Source organism: Eubalaena glacialis, chromosome 15 (genome assembly GCF_028564815.1).
Source record: "Eubalaena glacialis isolate mEubGla1 chromosome 15, mEubGla1.1.hap2.+ XY, whole genome shotgun sequence".
In the NCBI taxonomy this organism is placed as follows: domain Eukaryota; kingdom Metazoa; phylum Chordata; class Mammalia; order Artiodactyla; family Balaenidae; genus Eubalaena; species Eubalaena glacialis.
The window spans coordinates 44,861,039-44,884,187 of NC_083730.1; the positions used below are offsets into that span (position 1 = coordinate 44,861,039).

At 35.0% G+C, this 23,149-nt stretch overlaps 1 non-coding gene across 1 annotated transcript; it reads right to left on the reverse strand.

The window, feature by feature from the left end:
- Positions 1–19,313: 19,313 nt before the first annotated feature.
- On the reverse strand, positions 19,314–19,420 carry LOC133076050 (U6 spliceosomal RNA). Its single transcript, XR_009697468.1, has one exon. It is a non-coding gene; the product is annotated as a U6 spliceosomal RNA (small nuclear RNA).
- Positions 19,421–23,149: the final 3,729 nt, after the last annotated feature.

Here is a 23,149-nt window from a genome sequence, read left to right on the forward strand (position 1 = left end):
TGAAAGCATCAAGAGTGTTAGGTTTTCTATTTTCAGTGACTTTTTGTCCCAATACCAGGAAAGACCTTTCCTGCGTGTCGTGTCTCACATTGGAGGGAAAGTGCACAGATTGGAAATCTAGTGAGGTCACATTTGAGTAACAAGGAGGGATGGGAAGGAGAATACTCAGGCATTTTTTGGTCTAAACTCTACATGTCATCAAGATCATAAACAATGGAGATTCCCTGAAGTGTTATGGCATCATCAAAGGTTTGACAACAAAATTCCAACAGGCCTGGTCCGATTGTCTTGAGAGAGCTTTCTCATCAGATGTCCTCTGCTTTACTTCTGGGAAATCTTTATTTTCAGGTCACCAGATGATGTGCAGGTCCAGACAGCCTTCAGCATCTTCTTTAGGTATGTCACATGAATCCAAGAGTCTATACTTTGGAGTTTGGAGGTACAAGAGTTGGTTAGGAATACCTAATAAGGACATTTTCAGTGAGGTTGAGTAGTGTTCTTCTGGAGGTAGCTTTTCCAACAGATGAAATCTCTAATTTGAAAGGTGTGATGCTTAGGGTCTTCATCTCCTGAGAGCAAACTGAAAAGATTGTTCTACCAAAACGTGGTTAGTTTTAATAGAAGCAATTAGGCCTTTGCAATATTGGAGTTATCTCTCCTTTTGTTGGTTGTATTTCAAAAGAGGCAGGAGCCAAGTGCATTGGGCATCCTGTGACTGTCTCAAAGGGTGAGAGATTAGGAGTTCCCAAAGGGGTGGATTTGAAGTTTAGAAGGACCAGTGACAATGCTTTGGAGGGCCTCTACAAATTTTGCCAAATGAGTCTTAATAATGCTGTTGGTGAATTCAACTAAACCAGAGGATTGAGGGTGTTAGACACAGTAATCCATAAAATTGGGTCGGGTTGTTTTTATTTAATAAAACATACAGAGGTTTGGCCATAAGAGAAAAATTTGCAATCCAATTTCAGCAATTACCAACTAGTCTGAGAAAACCTCACACTTGGTGCTTAGCTTTGAGTTTTAGGAAACTTAGGACACCATGAAGTCTATCTGGATCCAGGTGTAGCCCTTGTTCTGATAACAGGTGCTCTAAATATCGAAACTGGGTTTGGTCAAACTGCAATTTTTCTTTGACAACCTTAGGTCCCTTTAAGGCTAAAAGCTTTAGCAAGTGGATGCTGTCTTCCTGTGAGGAGGCTTGAGAAGGAGAGCAAAGAACCAAATCATCCACATGTTTCAAGAAAGCAGAGATACTGGGGAACTTTATATCATCCATATCAGCCTTCAGGATTTGCAAGAAATAAAAAGGACTCTCAGTAAAACCCTGAAGCATTACTGTTTAGATGAATTGTTTTTCTTCCCAAGTGAAGGCAAAAAGGTATTGGTTAGCTTTCTCAACTGGAATACTAAAGAATGCGTTGCATAATCAATTACAGTAAAGAATTTACTTCCGGTAATTCCCATGGATGTTAGTAATGTATGAGGTTTAGGAAAAAATAGGGTGTTGAGGGATAATAATGTTATTGCTCAGAAGTCCTGGACAAACCTCCACCCTCAGCCCTTAGGTTTTCTCACCAGTAAAAGAGGATAATTACAAGGACCAGTACAAGGGATAATGAGGCCTTGACCCTTGTAATCTTCTATAACGGGCTTCTTTACTTACAGGGTATTGATTAATTTGGGGAAGAGGTTTTGAGGGATCTATTTGAATCTTGATGGGAGATGCTCCGTGAGTTTTGCCAGTATCAGTTAGATATTTTGCCCATAAGAAAAATGGTAGCTAATTTAATAGGGACAAATGATCAGTGTTTCCAGAAACTGTTCTAGTATCATCAGAGATGGACCAAATAAAATATGTCAAAGGTTCATTTCATTCACTTGGTTGCTTACTTTGATGACTATTGTCAATTTCTAGAATTACTGCCCCCTTTTGGGATAAATTCCAGTATGATAATTCTCTAAGAATTCTTGGCCTAGTAAATGGATAGGGGTGGAGAAACTAAGGAGAAAAGAATGTGTATCTCTCAAAGGGCCTAAAAAGATAGGAATAGGATCCGAGGCAGGAACATCTTGAAGTTCATTTGAACTATTTGAACTGTTTCAGTACTCTGAGGTAGGGGCTGTGTTACAGCAGTGGGGCTGAGCACCGAGAGTGTGGCTCTGACGTCCATTAGGACTGAAAGAGATTCATCCCTAATCTGGAGAAATGTTTCTCTAAACCTATTAAGAAGGAAGTTTGGGAAAAGCTCCTGTAGTTTTTCAGAGCCATATCATTGAGAATAGGGAGGATGCTGGAAAGGCTGGTTAGGGGGCTAAATGTGACTAATGTGCTTAAATTAGTAACAATCTCTTTTCCAATGTCCTGGCTCTTTGCAATGATGGCAGAAACTAGGAGGGTTTTGGTTTCATTTAGGAGCCTTCATTTGCTGGAGTTGATGATTAAGTATTCTAGTGGTCTTCCTTTGAGATAAATCATCTAGAGTGGGCGAGAGCTCATTTGCCAGATTAACTAAATCTGGAGTACACACAGTTTCCCATTCCATCCTGGTCTTTTTTACTAGAAGGGAAAGGTCATGATTCAGCCCATTAATAAACATAACAATTAAAAAGCTACCCAGGTGGAATCAACATCTGCAGAAAGACCAAAATTTTCTTTAAAAACAGTCTGAAGTGGATTGTAATATTCATGAACAGGTTCATCAGATTTTTGCATGCAAGCCTGAATTTTGTTCCAATCAACAGGCTTTTGAAAAGCCCTGGGAATTGCCTAGCGATACTGGAGTGATCATATAATAATTTGTGGGCTGGTCTCCCGGTGGTAATTTTAGAGGCCTTTCAGGATTTTCCCAATTAGCAGTTGTCATCCAATGTTGGGCCTGACATTCATCAACAAGTATATGAACTAGCTGATATAAGTCAGAGAAACCAGATTGATAAATTTGAACGACTATATGAAAATCCTCATCAAATCTGTGAGGATCTTCAGTTACTTTGGGAAAATCTTTGACTATGGCTCACAGTTCAACTTTAGTCCAGGGAATATAAGAAATTAAGGGTTTCCCCCCTGGATCCTCATAAGGCTTAAATTTAAAGGGACAGGTTCTGACAAGTTCGGAGGAAAAGGGAGTGGAAAGAGTTTCAGAGAAAAGGGGAAGTTTGATAGGAAAATTAGTTTAGGGAAACTGAGGGTAGAGAGAAGGTGTAGATAGTGTAGAAGGGAAGGAGAAAGATGGTGCCAGAGGTGACTCTGACGTCAAGGAGCCGAGGAAGAGAGACAAGACAGCAGGGGAGGCAGAGCTTGAGACAAAGAGGCCGAGGAAGAAGAGTCCGCGCCTTCGGGATCCATTTTATCTTCCTCTGATAGTTTGTTTGCCTCAGTTAACCTTAAAATCCTCCCTTGAAGCGAGGCAATTTTAGATTCCTGATTGGAAAGCCTCAAAATATCCATTGAAATAAGCATCCTACTCAGTTCTGGAAATTTTTGAGCTACTGTAGTCCAATTTGGTTTTAAGGAAATTAAGTTTGGGTATTTCAAAAGGTTCCCATAACGGCCACTGATATTCTAAATTGCCTTTGGTCTCCTTGGTCCATTTTGTTAGAAATGCACATCAGGAAGGACTGTGGCTTTTAAAAATAAAATCGGCCAAGTCCCTGTAGGGGGGCACCCTTAAAATATTTATATAACTGTGATCTCTTTTCTCAGAGATTTTTCTCTAGAGTAAAGAACAATTTTCAAATAGCTCAAACAGTTTACAGCTCAAACAGCTCAATTCAAACAAGCTAATCCCAGCCAGTTCTAAAGAGACAGCTTGGTCTGGGGGAAGTCAGGCCAAAGGCTTTTTTAGCCAGTTTGCAGAGAACAGCCCCTTCCAAGAGAATAGGCCAAAGGCTGAAAAACTGGCACAGATTCAGAGAAGCAGCCCCTGCTCCAGAAGCAAACAGCAAAAAAGGCATTTTCAGCCAGCTTTGGTTGAAACAGTCTGATCTCAAAATCAGACTAAGGTGCCAAATGAATACTTGCATATGGAACAAGGCCTTAACTAGAAAGATAAAATCTTAAAATAGATCCCAAGTAAAACTTGGAGAGCTCCAGAAGCAAAGAGGGTGGAGCTTGGATCCAAAAGAAAGAGCTACCTTCAAAATCCAGGGTCAAAGAGAAAAGTGGTGAGCAAGAGAGGGCTCAATTTTGAGTGCCACACCTGTTTGCTCACTGGTCTCGGAGTTGTTGGGGGTCTTCTCCCGTCCTTGCAGGGGCCACCAAATGTTGACCTAAAACAAAGAGTCTGCCAGATATTTCTCTAGCAAAGATGAGTTTATTTGGGATCAGCAGAGAATTATTGAATACAATTTGGGATCTGCAGTGATGACAAGCTACATGTTAGTTGCCACACAGCAAGGGAAGGAGAACACTTTTATAGAGGGTAAAAGGAAGTTGGGATGACAATAGTAAATAAAGGGTCCATGGCTTTTCATTGGCCGAATCCTTGCCAGGAAGGAGGAGGAGTCTTTCTTCTTCTGTTGGGCTCTGTTATCATTGCAGGATGTGAGAGCTCCCCTTTCTGATCTCCCCTTTCAGATCTCTTCTGATCTGAACTCTATTTAACTGAGGTTTCTGTCTATTAATTTTTTACAACTTAAAAAATTTGCTTAAAGGGTATACCTTAGGTTCAGTGCTTTTATCACAAAAATAATAATAACAACAAATAAAGAGGGCAAGAGGAACTTTATATAGGTGATGGATATATTTATGACAAAGATTGTGATGGTTTCATTGTGTATATGCATCTCCAAATCATTAACTTGTATGTATTAAATATGTACACCTTTTGTATGTCAATCATACCTTAATAAAGTGTATTTTTAAAAAAGAACTTAATGTGATAAAGCACAAAAAGTGATAGCTTTAACTATAATAAATATAGTGGTTCTTTGAAAAAACAACAGAATATTTACCTAATTTAATGAACTTCTACCTAATGGTGCTAGACTTCTACCTAATTAATAAAGAAAGTGAAGAAAACACAGACATACAAAGTAAGAAATGGCATAAAGGTAATAACATTGAAACAGAAGAACTGTTTAAAAAAATATTGAAGAGGCTACTTTAAAAACCTCTATGCAAATAAATTTAAAAGCCTAGTGTAAGTTAATACATTCAGGAAAATAACTTTTACCAAAACTGATCTTTTAGAGATAAAAAGCTTAGAACATTAATTTTTGTAGAAGACATCTTAAAAGTTACTAAGGAACTACTCTACAATAAAGCACCAGGCCCAGTTAGTTTGCCAAAAGAAACCTACAAACCTCTAAAGAACAGATAACCACAATGCAAAATAAAATGTTTTGAGTGGAGTAAATGAAGAAAAATGCCCCAACTTTTTTTTGAAGCTAGTTTAAAATCAATAATTAAACCAAATAAAGATAGTGCAAAAAGTTACAAACCAGTAAATAGAATATTCATTACCCACTATATAATGAAAAGTAAGTGATATTTATTTCAGGAATGCAAGGTTGGTTATTTACATAAATATAGATATAAATATAGATATAGATATATGTTAGGAGAAGAGAAATAGTTCCACTCTCCCCTCTATTGTCTTTCTATTATTTAGTTATTTAGCACTGTACTGGAGGTATTACCTAAGGCAACTTGATAAAAGAAATCAATTAGAGACGTCTGAATTAGAAAAGAAGTAATAATTTTCTATTAGCAAAAGATACAATAGTACACCTAGAAAACATGAGAGAATCAATTATAATATTGTCAAACAAAAAAAATGAGTAAGGTAGCAGGGTATACAACTGATATTCAAAAATCAGTAATTTTCATACATGTTAATAACCAATTAGAAAATAAATGTTAGCAAACACCTCACTTTCAATCATTAAAGAAAATTAAAATACTTGGAAATTAACTTAGAAAATGAGCAAAACCAACATGAAGAAAAACTTGAAATATTCCTAAAAGACACAAATGTAGATTTGTACAAAGAAAACACATTCCTGTTCTTCAACAGAAGTCAACATCATAAAGATGTCAGTTCTCCCAAAAGTAATTTGTAAATCTTATACAGTTCAATAAAGTACCAATAAACTAGTTTTATGCAGCTAGAAAACTTGATATTAAATTTCATGTGAAAAAATAATCATGCAAGAATAACTAGGAAAAAATAGAAAAAGAGAAACTATAACAGACTCACAAAATATTAAGACATAAAATAGCCTCTATAATGAAAGCAGTATAGTATTGGCCCATAAATAGATATAGACCAGTGGATAACAGAAATTTCAGAAACAGACCAAGTTACATATGGAAATTGAGTGCATAATAAAGACGGCATCACAAATCACTGGGCAAAGATAGGCTTTTTCTTAAATGGTGCTGAGATCATTGGCTAGCCATTTTAAAAAGGATGGAGATGATGCTCCATGTCAGACACCATATGTAAGAAAAAACTCCAAATGGGTCAGGGACTTACATATAAAAAATGTATACAAATAGAAAAAGACAAGATGTGTAAATTCCTCAAAAACCTGGGTGTAGAAAAGGCTTTCTAAATATGACTCAAAATCCAGATGTAAAATTGAAAAATTGCTGAATTCTACTATACTAGAAAAAGCCAAACTTTTGGATGATGGAAACACAATAAAGCAAATGTAAAAAAAAAAAAAGAAAAAGGAAAAACGACAAACTGGAGAAAAATTTAAATGTACAGCATAGCTAAAGGCTAGTGTCCCTAATATATAAAGAATCGTCGATAGCATCATAGTGACTGTCTAGAAGTATCAGAGCAATTATTCACTTTATTTCTGAAACTTCCTTGTCATAATTATGCCTTTCATATAGAATCATTCATGTGGTAGTTTAAAAGAAAACATACATTTCCACTATTTGAATTATATTTGAGTGTAGCTGTAAATTCAGAATACAGAGTATAGCTGTAAAGTCAGAGCCTTAGGCAAAATTGTCTTTTGGCAAATTGAATTAAGAATCGTTTGACTGCAAAAGTCATATCCACAGCCTGACTTTATGCTAATTGGCTAGGTGATTCAGGTTTTAAAAACAAATTTCTTTCCCTCATCCCCTAATCAATTTACTGCTCTGTCTTTGAAGTTTTACTACACATTCTGGACGAGCCTATGGGTAAATCCACCACAGTCTCTTTGACTAAATGGTTGTTAATGAATACAATATTGAGCTTTTTTGTTGGCTAAATTACCTCTAACAAGATATTTTAGAGTTAATTTAATGAAGTGCACTAGGAAGTTAAGTAAGTGGCTTATTTCATTGAATGAGGCAAATTGTAAGAGAATAAACACAATAAATACTGTAAGGTGTGAGTAATTTTCTTGTTTACAAAGTATCTTGAGATTCTTCAAGTTGAAAATGTCACTCCTGTCATTAATCCCTTCCTTCTATGTCTTATCTCCGTGAATATTGGATTGACAAATTTATTTTATCTATTTCTATTTTGATCCAGGATGATTTCACGTAAACCATATATAATTAGCACATGATGTTACTATGTAACTTTAATAATGGATGTATCCAAATAGTAAAGTAGAAAAAGCAGTATTTTTTACTTATATTACCTATAGGAATACTTGTGTTGTTTTCAAAATGTCAATTAGAATTAAGAGGAATTGCATGGCTATCTTTCCTACTTTTAAGAAATACCTCTCACACTAAATATCTGCATATTGATTTAAAGTTTACATAACATTTTATGTATATTATCACTTGATTCCTACAACAAATCTTCAAGATAAACAAAGAAGGGATTTTCTTTTCTGTTTTAAAGATAGGAAAACAAAGGATCTAAAAGAGGTTAAGGACATAAGATCATATTGCTGGTATTGCTGAGCTTTTCCTATAAACTAAAGTGCTTCTGTGTAAAATAAAGTTGATTCATTAAATGGTCTGGAGATAAACTGTTGCTACACGCATAAAACAAACATCTGGCGTTGGTTTCTTTAATTTAGATAGTCTACCATCCCTTTGATGAATCAACGAATGCTTCAGGGGAGAGTTTTCCTGATATTTCTAGCACCACTGGGCAGGGCTCAGCAGTGCATTAGTTGGAGTGCATATGTACTTTCGCCAAATATTATGAACTCTTTTGAACACAGATAAGGAACAGGGACACCCTCTGGACAATCAGTCCAGAAACTTGTTGACTTGCCACAAACACATGCTGTACTATTGTGTTGAGATGCAAGAAGTCCTGTGCTGGCAAATGTTTAACAATTGGCTCTCTAGGAAACCAGAAATCCTGATTTGTAGGGTTTGCCATCTCTGTTCTGTAAATATTCTCACCATGGCCAATTTCAAACTTCTGACATGGTTATCACTGAACTCAGAGTTGGGAAGAGATGTGCCCAATCAGCTCTCATGGGCCGATGTGATTCAGCCCCAGCACATTACTGGTTGAAAGTCGCCGTTAATTTCCAAGGGTCTGAAGGGTAGCATTTGGAGAAGGGGGAGTGGAGAATATACTTTTGGATTTAGATTTTGTATTTTACCTGGATCACTTGATATTTTTCACCTAATCCATAACCAGTTTAAGACCAGGGAAATGTAGAATGTTTTGTGTTAAATTATTGAGAAATAACCTTCAATGAGGAGAATTATCTTACTCTTCAGATATTCTGTCTAGGTGTCCCTCTGGTTCCCTGCACTATCACCACCAAAAAGTAGAAGGCTAGAAACAGAAAAAACAAAATTCTGTTAATATATCTAGGTAAAATTCTTAGAATTTCCGTTACAAAATTGACCATGTTTAACTATGTGCATCGCACACATCAATGGTTTTCAAAGAGAGGTCCCTGGGGCAGAAGCAGCAGCACATGGGAATAGATTCTCCACCCCACCCGGCATCTACTGAACTAGAAATTCTAGGGGTGGAACCCAGGAATCTATGTTTTAATAAGCTCTCCAGTTGATGTTGATGCAGGCTCAAGTTTGAAAATCACTGTCTTAGAACAAGTATCTTTAACGTGGAAGGACTTTTTCCCCCTATTGGTTTAATGAATAAAATTCTAGAAAGAGATGTAGGCAATTTTATTTCTTGACATTCTTTCCTTATCTGGAATGATTTTTTCCTGATTTTTTTCTCCTATGTTAACCAAAATCTTCAAATATTATTTACCTTTTACTGTTAACTTCTATGATGGAATAAACTCATTCTATTGTGAAAAAGTTACCTGAATCCTCTAAGACTTCTGAATGACTTCAACTACATTTAATTCTACTTTAAACACAGCACAAGTAGATTTGAATTTTAGGGCTTTTAGAGACATGTTTATTTTGTAGCTAATAAAGGGTGAGAGTATCCTTACAGAAATTTCTGCTTGAATCCCTGGTCTAACACTTTTATGTGAGGGGTGTCTCTTTAGGTTAAATTTAAGTCCTATAATGAACAGTGAAATCCTCTTTTTCCTATTCTTCAGAATGTAGTTTAACTCACTAGCTCCCAAGTATTTGGAGATTAATTTAGAAAAAAGTACTCCGCTGCACGGGTGATTAGCAGAAGATCGGGCTCTTCCCAAATATTAGTTACATCCATTTAAGACAAGACAGTTTCCACAATTACTTATAAAGTCAACAAAGCCCAGGTTTATTGGACCTTTTTTCCTTTCTCTTTTCCCAGATATTTTACTTCTTTCTTCCCTGCTTGGATTCTTTCCCAAGCCACCTCTCTCTATTTTATCCCAACTTAATTTTTATTTCCCAGCTTCTCTCTTTTTCTAACCCTACTAATTTTTGCTCTCTGAGTTTTATCCTGGTTCCTCTGTCACACACGGGCTGGCTCCAATTATGGAAACCTTATATGTACTCTTTTAAGATCCATATTTGAAAACAGGCTCCTTCACAGATAAGTACACTTTTTGTAAATGGACTACTCTTATTCGGAGAAACTCTTACCGACATGATAAATAAGATGATCGGTTCTGGTTTCAGATAATCAGGAAAGTAAAAACCTTGTCCTATTGACAGGATCTGCTGGACTTTTCCCCCCTTGCTTACTTAATGGTTTATAACTTCTTGAAGGTAAGTTCTTAAAGCCAGAAAGGTTTAAAGCTATCTTCTGGGCTTCCACCCACCTCTTGTCATTTTGTTTATCATTCTTCACAAAGTACAGGTAATTGTTTCCTTGCTTTTTAAAGGTACATTATTCAGATTATTTTGAAGGGAATAACATCCAAGAAATGCTGTAATTTTCACTGTTTTAATATATAAATTACAACTGTAACATTTGCTGTTTTAATTTCCGAATACCCTACAAAGGACCGCAATGTTTCTCTCTACATTTTCTTAGACAATGTAAATGTTACACATCTATCACTTCTTTAAGTTTGAAATACTATAAAAATCTGAAATATTCATTTATCAGAACACTAATTCTTTGGTCCTTCAGGTTGTAGGTGCTCTTCTAATGTGCAAATATGTGGAAGATTATCCTATAGCTCCTCTCCCATCTCAGTGCAGTTGAGAATTCTGACACTTTCTTGGCACTCTTTAGATTTTGTATCTCATGCTAATGCTTAATTCTCATTAATTCTGTTGAATGAACTCATTCTATCCTGCATTAAATTAAGTAAAGGGGCAATGTGTTCATTTAGTTTTTGTTGTCACTTGTATGATCAAAAACTAATAGTATCAACAAATACATAAGAATTTAGCACAGATTCTATGACTGATTCAATCAAGTATATTTTTAGATTCCTAAATATTCATACTTACTTCAAAGTATATAAGTACTTAGATGTTCTTATATACCACAAATTTCCAAAATTATTTTTGAAAAAATTAAAAATAGAGAAAAGTACACAGAGATATCATAGACAATTACATATAGAAATTAATAAACACTAGCATTTTGTGTTATTTGCTTCATAAATTTTAATAAAAGAAAAATTATAAGTACAATTAAAATTTCCATTGTCAAAAAAATTTCCATTGTCTACCATTCCCATTCCTTCCACTCTTCACTATTATAAATTTGATATATGTTCTATCAGTTCTTATTTTATATTTCAACATATATATACGTGCATCAATGAATAAAATACAATTTGTAGCTGTTTCAAAAATTTTATATAAATGGCTATTATTTAATCACTCTGCTACTGGCTTTTCAAAAATTTATCCTTGCCAAAGTATAGACTTGTTTTATTTAATTTACTACTGTACACTATTCCATTCTGCTAATCTTCTACATTTTTAAACCCATTTCTGTACTGACAGCCATTTTTTTTTGCTGTTATAGACAATTTTTCAGTGAACAACTTTGTATATGTCTCTTTATGACCTTGTTGGAGGTATTTTTCTATTAGGGTAGACATCATGACACTTGTTGTGTTGTAGGGTATGGATATTTCCAACGTGACTAGATTCCCTTAAAGTGTTGAACAACGTGGTTATACCAATGCACACTTCCACAAGCTCTGAATGAAGTTTCAGTTTCCTTATTTATTAGTCAATATATAATGATGGTAGACATATAACATTTATCAGCATAATGAGTGAGAGATTTTCTTATGGTATTAGTTGCACTGTTTCTGATACTCAGACCTTCTCTTTTGTGACTTCCCTATTCATATCTTGTTTATGTTTTATTGCATCTTTTGTCTTTTTCTTGTTTATCTGCATGAGTTCTTTATGTATTCTAGATTTAAATAGTATCTTTATTTAATATGTTGCAAATATCTTTTAGTATGTTGCTTATCTTTTAACTTTGATTATATATATATAACTTGTTAACTATTAAAAATGTTAATTATAATGTCTCTTCTGATTGACCAAGAAGTATAATATCAATAATTTGTGTTCCAATTCTCCTTGACTTATAACTCTAATTTAATATTCAAGTTGAGAAGTAATATTTAACTTTTAGGAAAAATGTATTTGGAAAACTGTCCTCATTGGGAATAATTGTAATTATTATGCTATTTTGATCAATGACATCAATGAGCTTTGAATTCTTAAAAGATATGGAACTATATGGTACTGATTAAGGACTAGTTTCCCAAAGTTTCTACGTTTTGGCACTGAAAGGACCCTTAGAGATCATCTTTTTCTTGCTTTACACAGGCTGGAACTAAAATCCAGAGAATGTAGTGACCAAAAACCCAGTATCCATGGGGACATGCAGCCAGAATCAATGCCTATTTATTACTGGTTTGGGGTAGTTTCCACTGAACCACAGTCAAAGCAGCTCCAAGAGCAAATAGATGAATTTCACTTTTCAGAGTTAAAGGTAATGGTATTCCTAACTAGCATATTTCCTTTCCTTCCAGAAATGAGTAACATTGGACAGTCAGTTCTCAGATTTTAGATAATACCAACTTTCTTTGTAATGGGGGAAGGTAAGAACGTGATTCAATTAGGCTCTTTAAACAAGTGAGAAGGGCACACACACCACATCATTGCTCTTCCTGGCAACTCCACTCAGCAGGTGGCAGGGACTGGAAATACATCTAACTTGCAGAAGTTTTACCAATTTCAGCTCCTAGAAAATTGTTCTCTCATTTAGAGAAATTCTCTAGTAAGGCTGAACTAATCCCAGGTTTCCATGTGCAAAAGTTAAGTTTTAAATATTGTTCATAATATGGAGAATGTTGACCACAGAATAATTACAGTGTAATTATGTTTGTCATATGTTTACAACAAATTCCTATAACAGGAAGAGCAGTAAACATTGCATATGCTTAACTACTTACTTTTACCTTTAGTGCATCTACACCATACATACACATTCATTTGCTACAGGAATCGATTTATCCATTCAGTTTTGTTGTTGCTTTTCTAGCTGAAAGAACCTGTGGTTGGTACAGGGATTAAACAAATACAACTAAGAATACAGCTTTGGATCAGTGTGTACCTATTTTAAAGGGAAGCTGAAATGCTCTCAAGCATAACCTGAGCTTTTTATTCCCTGAGTTCTTTGTAAGTAGGCGTCCTTTCATCTTTTTATGGTAGTTCACCATCTATTTACATCTTTTAATAGTATATTTTGTAGTTCTGACATCAAGGACTATATGTTCTTTCCAGTGTGTTCAGGTTCAGATCAAAATAAAACTAGAGGGTATTAGAGGCAGGAAAAAATTAGTATTTTAACGCTGTAGTACTCTCACATAGGAAGGAAATCTACATCACAAGCAAGTATACATATGCAATTCCTATAGCATAAAGCACGCTGAGCCTTAGAGGTCAGTTTGTGTACCCCATGATATCCTCCAGTTTCCATGGCAATTACTTGTTTTCACTGGGTAACTGAGCGAATGGCCACATCTGTTCTTGCTGAGCTCTCTTCCCCCCCCCCCCAATACAGAGCATAGGGAATAGATTCACTTCTTAGTGCTCAAAGATTTACGTGCATGACTGTCTCCACATCAAGGAGAGACTGTAAATCTTAGGTCAGAAAGTCACACTTGTCCTTGAGTCCCTCCTTTTTTTCTGCCCCAAAGTTCTTCTGTTCTTATATAAACACAACCAAATATGCATTTATTCAATGGAAAAGGAGACATAACATTCCCCTTAGGCAATAAAGAAATATATATATTGAAGAAATGGCAACTTGTCCACTGGCACGATGATACTCTGGAATTCAAAATAAAAGATTCTTTTGGATAAATTTGCATTTATTTATTTTTCTTTTTTAAGCAAATATGTCTTAATTGATAAAGTCCTTCAGGTAAGTATTTAGACATCTTAATTCTGATGCCAGTTAGGACTAGAAGACATTTTTGATAAATTTGTACCAGCCTCACTGAAATAAGTAACAGCTGCACTGAGTCAATTCTTTTCCATTTCCTGCATCCCCGGAGAGAGAGAAGTGACAACAATGATGTTAGAGACATTCAGGCCAACATTTGACTCACTAATACTGAAAGTCATGAAAGAGATAATTTCTGGTATTTCTCATATCTTTTTTTAATCTGAGGATCACAAGATACCGTCTGAGAGAAGAGACAGCACAGGGCTTCTCTTTCTTCCTCTAGTTATCAAGCACTTTTCTAAGGCTAAAACCTCATATTCATATTCTTCTAAAATGGTAGAAACTACTCTGTATATTTTGCTAAATTTTTCCTGGGAGGATTAGGTTGAATCCTCAAGATCTAAGAGATTTTCTAAAGATGTTGCTTTGGTTGATTTGAAGTTTTCTTAAATACTTCTGGATAGATGAGGGAAGTCTGAAATTCTTAGGTACAAGAAATCCTATTGGCCAGCTCTACTCAACTTGAGAGTCAATTGGTTTTCTAGATATTTTCATAAGGTGTGAAGGCAGAAAGTTTAAGAAGCAGAGAGACTCCATGGTGGCGAAAAATTCTGACTGAGAAAAGTCAGACACCTGTTCTCAAGCTGACCTAAGAGTTAAGCCAAACCTGAGGAGATAATGGGAGCAAGAGGAAAAAGTGAGCATTTGAGCACAAAGGCAGGGATGAGCTTAATACATGGTGAGAGAATCCAACAGTAGAATCCAAACAAAATTCAAGATTCAAGCTATTCATCCACACAGGCAGGAAATTCAAAGAGGCCTAGGCATGTGAGAGTTTAATTCCTCTTCCTGAGGAGTTAGAGTAGGTCTGAGCAGGATATCAGGTCACAATGGCTGAAATGCACTTCCAGGAATAGGCACTGGGTTATACATTATTGGGTTATCCAGAGCAACCAAGAGCAGGAAGAACGGAAGGGCAAGTTCAGGAGAGTACTACAGTCCAAGGATGAGAGTTGAATTATGTGCTGTGCAATGCTTGAGCATGGGGCTTGAGACAAGAGGCCAAGTAAAAAGGTCAGAACTCAGGGGTGTACTGGATTGGCACAGGGAAGTAGAGGCTGTTGGAAAGGGGAGAGTACCAAAGGGATTACTTCCAGCAAGGCTAGTGTGCCTTTGAGTGGGTCAGCCTGACTTAAATGCACCGTATCCAGCTGGGCATAGGAAAGTTCTGAGAAATCAGTGTAGAGAGTCAAGAGATTCCTGTGTCAGACATGGGCTTTATGAAATTTACATATGATAGACATTCATGTTCCTCTGCTGAGTCCATGGCTAAAAAATCTTAGCACTGGCTAATTCAGGGACTTTGTCATTATCACAGAAAATAGGCTAAAAAGCTGAAAGCCACAAGCAGATCCCTCAAGTCACTGCTGCTGTGGCATGGTCAGAAGGCATGGAGCTATATGCACTTAACAACTTGCCTATCGGTTATCACCATGCAGTATTTAAAACTAATAAGTCAGATTAGGCCAATATGTTGGATTTCTCCCTTCCTTTCTTCCTTCATTCAGCAAATATTATGGTATGCAGACTGTGTGCAAGACAGAATGCTAGGTGACACGGCGATGATGCACATGGAAATGGTAAAAAGGCCCAGTTCCTCCCTCAAGGGGCTTAGAGTCTTGCAGAGAGACAGATGTTACATAGCTCACTTTGCCAATCAGGACTCTTCCTTAATCCACTTCTCTAGGTGATCTCTATTTCTGCCTTTTTCTTTCATCCCTGACCAATTATCCATGCATTTTCTATCACTTTTTGCTCCTTTGATTATTACTGCCTTTCTTGCCCTACTCTAGAGGCTCCTCCTCATCTGTGCTTCTCCTTCCCCTCCTCCCCACCCCACCCCTTACCCTTGGCACTTTCAAGTGGTATCTAGACTCTTATGAAAATGTGGTTGGATAAAATTTAGAGATTTACATCTGACTTGAGTTTTCAGAATGTTTCCTGAGAGATGACACTGACTGGGTTGATGATGGAGATGGGGAGAATGGGGTGATTGTAATTTAAATATTTATTATTTGTGTAATTAGAGTATCTCCATAAAGTTGTTCTCAGATCCTATTAGGAGGTAATTCCATGAAGGCAAGGATGGGGTTCTTTTAGTTCACATTTGTAGCCTCAGTGCCAAAACAGTCCTTAGCACATCGTAAACACTCAATATTTGGTGAATGGATGAACACATAAATGAATGAACAATTAGATGAATGAATAGTGGAGGACAGGGCGGGAAGAAATAGGAAGGACTGGGAAGGCATTTCTGCTGGCTCTTGGAGTGAATGTCAGAACGGATATGTTTACATTTGGGGCATGGTACGGGAAATAAAGCATTAAAAAGCCTTGAGATACTGAATCAAAATTCTGTCCACTTCACAGATTTTATTGGAGACGGTCCTTGCTCATCTCTGCAGGACTCTGCAGAAAAGTCAAAATCTTGTGTTTACTCATCTCATAGCCCTTGCAGTCAGCTGGACCTGGCTTTACATGTCATAGCTCTGGGGCAAGTTACCTAATCTTCATCCCCAGACCCATTATTTTTGAAACTGGAAACTGATGATTATCTGACAACATGTCTGTGAGGGTTAAAAATGAAGTGGCCAGAATCATTTCATATAGATGCTCAATGAAGGCTTTCTCTTTCTTTACAGCACTCGTTGTTCTTCCTGCCCTTCCCCACTGGCTGCTCACTCATCATCAGCTAATTTTATTTCCAATTCAGTCCATATTTTCTTTGTTAATGGAAAAAGTAAACTATTTAAATAAATGATGACAATTATAGCACATTTGAATTTTAAAGAGAATCCTGGCAAATAAATTCTGGATAAAATGGATAATTTCAAAGACTAAAGCCAGTCAGAACAAATAACACAAGACAAATTATATGAGCAATTATTTGCAATAAAGAACTGTAAGTCTCAAGTTGTTCTTTCAGAGTACACTTGAGTTCTTATTAGTCATAACTTTATATTTATACAATCAACATAAACGAGGGTTTCAAAAGATTTTATTAGCATTAATCCATCTTCACAATTGGTGCTATTTTATCCCATTTTCAGATATAGAAGGTATTCAAAGTTACAAAAGAAATAAAGCATTCTTTTGGCTTCCAAGTTTGATAGATCTTTTTTTTTCGGGGAAATCTCTGGGGTTTATTTAAAACAATTCTTTGAGTGAAATTAAACGTTAATTACCAAATTATTATTTCATGTTTTAGCCACATAGATGAATGCACTTTTGCACACAGATTTATAAACTTTTTAAAAAGCAATAGCTCGACTGTTATGCAGCACAGTAGTTGTCTTTCATAAGTATGAACCAATATAAAATGAACAAGCTTTATTCATCAGTACATTCTTACATTTATCTTAATTGACTAAAAGTATCCCTTGATTCTTCTGCATATTGATCAAAATATTGTGACAGTGACATAGGGAAGGAAATTATCCTATTTAAAATACTGGTAAAAACAAAGTTACTCTGAACCAAGCTTTATTAGATATGTCAAATAATCATCCATTTTTTAAAAACTATATTTTCCTTTAAAATGCCAAGAAGATATAATTAATTCACTACATGTTCTGCTTAAACTAGTAATAACTATAATAAATATTTGAAGGTAAAATTATAATCTAGATCTCTTTATAAAATTATCTCTGTGTTTATTACATTTGTGAGTGAAAACAATCTAGTTTAAGTGAAAGGTAAATAAAACGCAAGTTATAAAATAAGTAAAGGGCAATGCTTCACTTGAGATTTTAGATTTCTTTTTCTGTCAAGACTCAGACCTGAGACTGAAATACCTTTTTATTCAGGGAGAAGTAGGAGTCATAAAGTGCTTTTGTCTAAGCACTGGTACATCAGGGCTTTTCTGCAGGATTGGAGGGGCAGTGTCCCCCAGAGACAGCCTGTCCAGTGGCCATCACCACAGTTCACTGTGTGCTTCCGGAGAGTACCTGGGATGTAAAGTGTTTAGTCACTATACCTACTCTATTCTTTTTCTCTTCAAATAAAGTCAGTTGTGAGTGAAAAGCTATTTCTTGGCATTTCTTAAATTTAACTCATTGTGTGCCTTTGAAAATGACAAAGCCTATTCTCCTTATAGGTAAAACTTCTCTAAGAAAGTACTTTCTCTCCAGCTGTGAAACTGATTGATGATTTTAAAACCCCTGAGGAACTTCTGCTGGCAGCTAAGGGTGCATTTTCAAAGAAGAAATAGATGTGGCATGTGTTCTTACGTAAAGAAATATTCTTGATTTCTACTTGAAGAAGCAGCATCACTGCACATGAGGTATTGAAAAATCAGTGCAATTAATCAACATTTAAAAATTGATTTTACTAATGCTTAAATATTTTAAAAATTAAATTAAATTAACAAAAATATTGGTATATTTTTAGACTACTATAACACTGCAGAGATGGCCCAGCTATGAATGACCAAAATGCTGTATTTTTTAGGAGGTTGTTCAGAGCCAGAAAAGTCATCAAGAAGCTATTTAGTAGGGATTAAATACATGGGAATATCTCTATGGATACTTTGAAATATCTGTGTTATTGGAAGAAAGGAGAAGGAATACAAAGGAGAAGAAAGAAAGGAGTAAAAAAAATAATCGGATTTCTTACTTCCGATTTTAAGGAAGTATTGCTGTCACCTGAGCCGTCCGTCTATAATTGTGGCATTCTTCAATAATCCGAGGTAGGTGAGAGCTTTAGGGATTTCTCACACAAATTTTAAACTAGGTTGTATATTATAATAAAAGCAATTTTCAGACAAATTTTGCCATAATTAAATACTTGTTAGCAGGCAAGCGTAAAAATACTAAACAACCTATTCTTTCCGACTTGCTTAAGTTCCACTTTATCCTTAAGGAACTGTGATGAGTACTTTGCACGGAACTTTTATTGGAGGCAGATGCTCCAATGTTCTAACAACAAGATCAGATAATCATTTAATCGGACGGGGAACAGAGTTCTCATGCCTAAATGAACTAACAATAACAACTATAATAAATATTTCAAGATAAAATTATAATGGAGATTTTTAAAATGAACTGATCTCTATGCTTATTAAGTTGGTGAATAAAAACAACCTAATTGAAATGAAAGGTAAATAAAACACAATTGTAAGCTAAGTAAAAGGCAGAGCATGAAGAGAGTCCTTGGAGACGAGATCTCCTTTCTAAAGAATCTTTGAACACTGTTCAGGCAACAGGGCAGATACTTGGACATTACTTAGCAGTCTAATTTAGGATTACAAGATTAGGACATCAGAGGTAACAAGAATTTTAAAGATATCAATTTCGTGACCACAAACTTCCATATATACCATTTCCTAAAACCATTGATTCTTCTTTTCTCACCTGCCCTTCACTCATCCATACTTTTACATGGTGCATTGCCCTGAGGACATCAAATCTGGATATTTAACAAAGAGACAATTATAAAATAGCGTTTCAGGGAAGTGTCCTTTAAATATAAATTAATGCAACTGGCTTGTAACTTCTTTTATTTTTAAAAAAAATTTTATTGAAGTAGAGTTGAAAAAATATGGACCGCTTCACGAATTTGTGTGTCATCCCTGGGCAGGGTCTATGCTAATTTTCTCTGTATCTTTCCAATTTTAGCATATGTGTTACCGAAGTGGGCACTATAACTTTCTCCCTTAAAAATTTTTTTTGTAATATAGCTTTCTGGTTTTGGTATCAGTGCAGTGCTTTCTCATTAGGTGAGTTGGCACATGCCCCCCTTTCCTCTACTTTCTGAAAGATTTTGTGTAAGAATGGTATTATTCCTTATGAAACGTTTCATAGAATTTACTATTGAAGCCATCTGGGATGGAATCTCCTTGTGAAAGTCTTTTTACTTATAAATTCAATTTTTGTAAGGAGACATTGGGCTATTCAGATTTTCCATTTTTTCATTGAAAGCTTGTTTTTCAGACTTTCGGTGCATTTATAGTGCTTTTCTCTGGATTTCAGCCATTTACTAATACATGCCCCTTCAAGGGTCTCTTTTGAATTCCTAGGGTGTTCTCCAAGGAGTCTCTATTTTGACTGATTGGAATGCACGCGTGTCCAGCTCTGTGTGAGCTCTGTGAAATATGCAGTTTACACCGTCTTGGTTATTCTTTGAACAGACTTGAAGATTTCTGGAGCCATTTTTCTGCACGGATCTCTCTTCTTCATTACAATGCCTTGCAGATTTCCAGCTACTTCTGCCTCCCAGAACTCTGAGCTCTCTCTCCTCCTCTCAGTAAGACTGCTCCCCACTGTTTTGGTTCCACTTCCCTGTGTCACAGGTCAAAAATGTTTCCAGGCAAAAAGCTGGAAGATAGTAGGACATACCAAGATTGTAGCACGTACCAAGACAGATTATACCTTGTTTGTACGCAGTAGTAGATTTTAAGTACACTTTTCTAATAGTTATTTACCTAAACCAGTTTTGGTTACTATTTGTCTGATAGAATGTTTTCACTTACTAAAAAGTTTCAGGTGTTCATATGTCTTTATGCTTTAGATCTTTTTCTTGTAAACAACATATATCTTCATTTTGTTCTTTTTTTAAATCCAATCTGAAAATGTGTCTTGAATAGTGAGTTTAGAAAATTTACATTCAGATTAATTCTTCGTATATTTGTATGTAATTCTAATATTTTGGTTTATTCTCTCTTTTCATGTTTTCTGTGTCTATTTAAAAACTTATTTTTACTTACTGTCTTTAACTCTTATTTCTCGTTTCAAACAGGATGGTATACTTATTAACTTTCTCATCCCTTTGCCACACCCTCCCTCTTTCCTTTTTAGTTTGATGTGATCTAGATTTTAATTCTGGGGTAATGTATATATTTTCTTTCTATTATGCTCACTGTGATTTTAAAGAAAATAAACTTTACTGACATATTTAATTTCTTCTTCATATTTCTTGTAGCATCTCATAGATTTATTGAAAAATAAAAATGTTATTATTTAAAATGCTATTTAGGGACTTCCCTGGCCATCCAGTGATTAAGACTTTGCCTTCCAATGCAGGGGGTGTGGGTTCAATCCCTGGTCAGGGAGCTAAGATCCCACATGCCTCTTGGCCAAAAAACCAAAACATAAAACAGAAGCAATAGTGTAACAAATTCAATAAAGACTTTAAAAATGGTTCACATCAAAAAAAAAATCTTTAAAAAAAATATATAAAATGCTATTTAAAAATATTATCCAAAACAATTTTCAGTGCAAGTCTTTTTTGGAAAAAGCTACGGTTTTGAATTCATGTGAATATTTTTTATCATGCTGTAATACGTGGATTAGTTTGGTTGGGTCTAAGCATCTACGCCCAAATTTTTTTCTTTCAATATCTTCAAAATGTTGTTCCATCTTCATACTGCTTCCAGTGATGTTGTTGAAAAATGTGTTGCTGATCTGATGATTTCCTTGATCTGCTCCTTCTTTCTGAAGCTTTTAGAAGTTTCTTGTTGTCTTTGATACATTCTTTAATTCCCAGGTGTTTTTCCCCACTAATTTCTCACTTTTAACAATCTATGAATGCTTGCAATATGACTTTTTTCATTTATTTTTTAATTCCAGGAAATATTTCTCTATTATTTAAAAACAAAACATTTCCTTCTTTCAATTTCTATTATGGTCTCCTTGAGGTTCTATTATCTGTATTTTTTTATTCTACTTTAATTCTACTTTCCAGATAGCTTAACATTTAATGTTTTCTTATTCTTTATCTTTTAATTCTTCCTTCTGGATAGTTACTCAAGTGGGTCTTCCAATTACTAATTTTTCCCCTCAGTTGTATCAATTCAAATCTGTATAACCATTGTGCTCTTTATGTCAACTATCTTATTTTTCAAATCATTTTTTGTTCTTTTAATGTTGTCTTACTCTACTTCACATTAAAAATATCTTGTTTATATTTTAATATACTTTATTAGATTCATTTAAAATTTTTGATTTTTTTTGTTCTGATGCTTCTATTTCTGAAGGACTTTTATGCAGTGTGTTCTTTTTCTTTGCAAATAATTCTCTTCAAAGAGATTGTTATTTTATTCTTTGAGGACATTTCCTCTGGGGGTATCAGATATCCTGTCAGATAATGAGTATGGGAGGTCAGATCTCAGGTTATAAAGCCCTGTATGTTCCAAGGGAGGAGAATGGATACGGTCTTTGATTACGGAGGTCTAGAGACCAGAAAAACCACAAATAATCATTCTTCATTTGGGAAAACTTTTCTCACTAGAGTTTCAAGTTTTGTGTTTTGGGTATAAGTTGAATTAAGAGGGATGACTCCTTATGTTGTCCTATTAGCCATTGAAAGAGATGCAATAAAATCTCCCAATATGATTGTAGATTTGTTTAGGTCACTATTTACTTTTGCCAGGTTTTGTTTGATACATTTTCAAATATGTAATTGTGCACACATAGACTTAGGGTTTTTATTTCTAACTGATGGATTAGACAATATTACCAAACGTCTCCAAGTAATTCTGGTAATGCTTCTCATTCCTTTAGGTTCAAACGTTCTGTGTCATAGAATTTACTTCTAATTACCATGCGATTTTTTAATACTGAGTCTGATAATTTTACTCTTTTATTGAAATATTTGTTCTATTTAAATTTAATTATTGGTATACTTGGGTCAATATCTACCACCTTGCAATTTGCTTTATATGTGCCTTATGTTCACTTTTCTATCTCTTCTTGTCTTTCTTTGAATTAATAGAATATGTTAAATTATTTTATTTTTCCATCTTTAATTGGTTATACATTCTTTCATTATTTTTTAATGGTCATTTTAAAGATCTCTACTTTAGAGAACAGATATGTGGCTTAATGCATCTAATAAAATTATTAATTTTATCATTTCCTTGATAATGCTTAGATCTTAGAATGGTTGAATCCTATTTACCTACCTTTCCTCTTTTGCCCTACTATTGTCATGCATGTCAATTCTGCATGTATTTTGAATTCTATAACACATTATTATCATCTTGTGCAGTTAATATACTTTTATAAGGACCCACCTATTTACCATTCATTGCTTTTCACTGCTTCCTCTGTTTCCAAGTAGCTGTTTGAAATCTTTTCCTTCTGCTGAAGAATTTTTTCTTGGTTAGTCTGGCTAGAGGTTAATATATTTTATTGGTATTTTCAAAGAACCAGCTTTTGGTTTCATTGATTCTATTGATTTCCTGTTTTCAATTTCATTGATTTCTTCTCTAATTTTTCTTTTCTTCTGCTTTCTTTTGGCTTAAATTGCTTTCCTTTCTCTAATTTCCTAAGATAGAAGCTTAGATTTTTAAATTTTAGATATTTTTCTTCTCTAATATATACATTCAATGCTATAAGCTTCCCTATAAGCTTTGCTTTTGCTGCACGCCA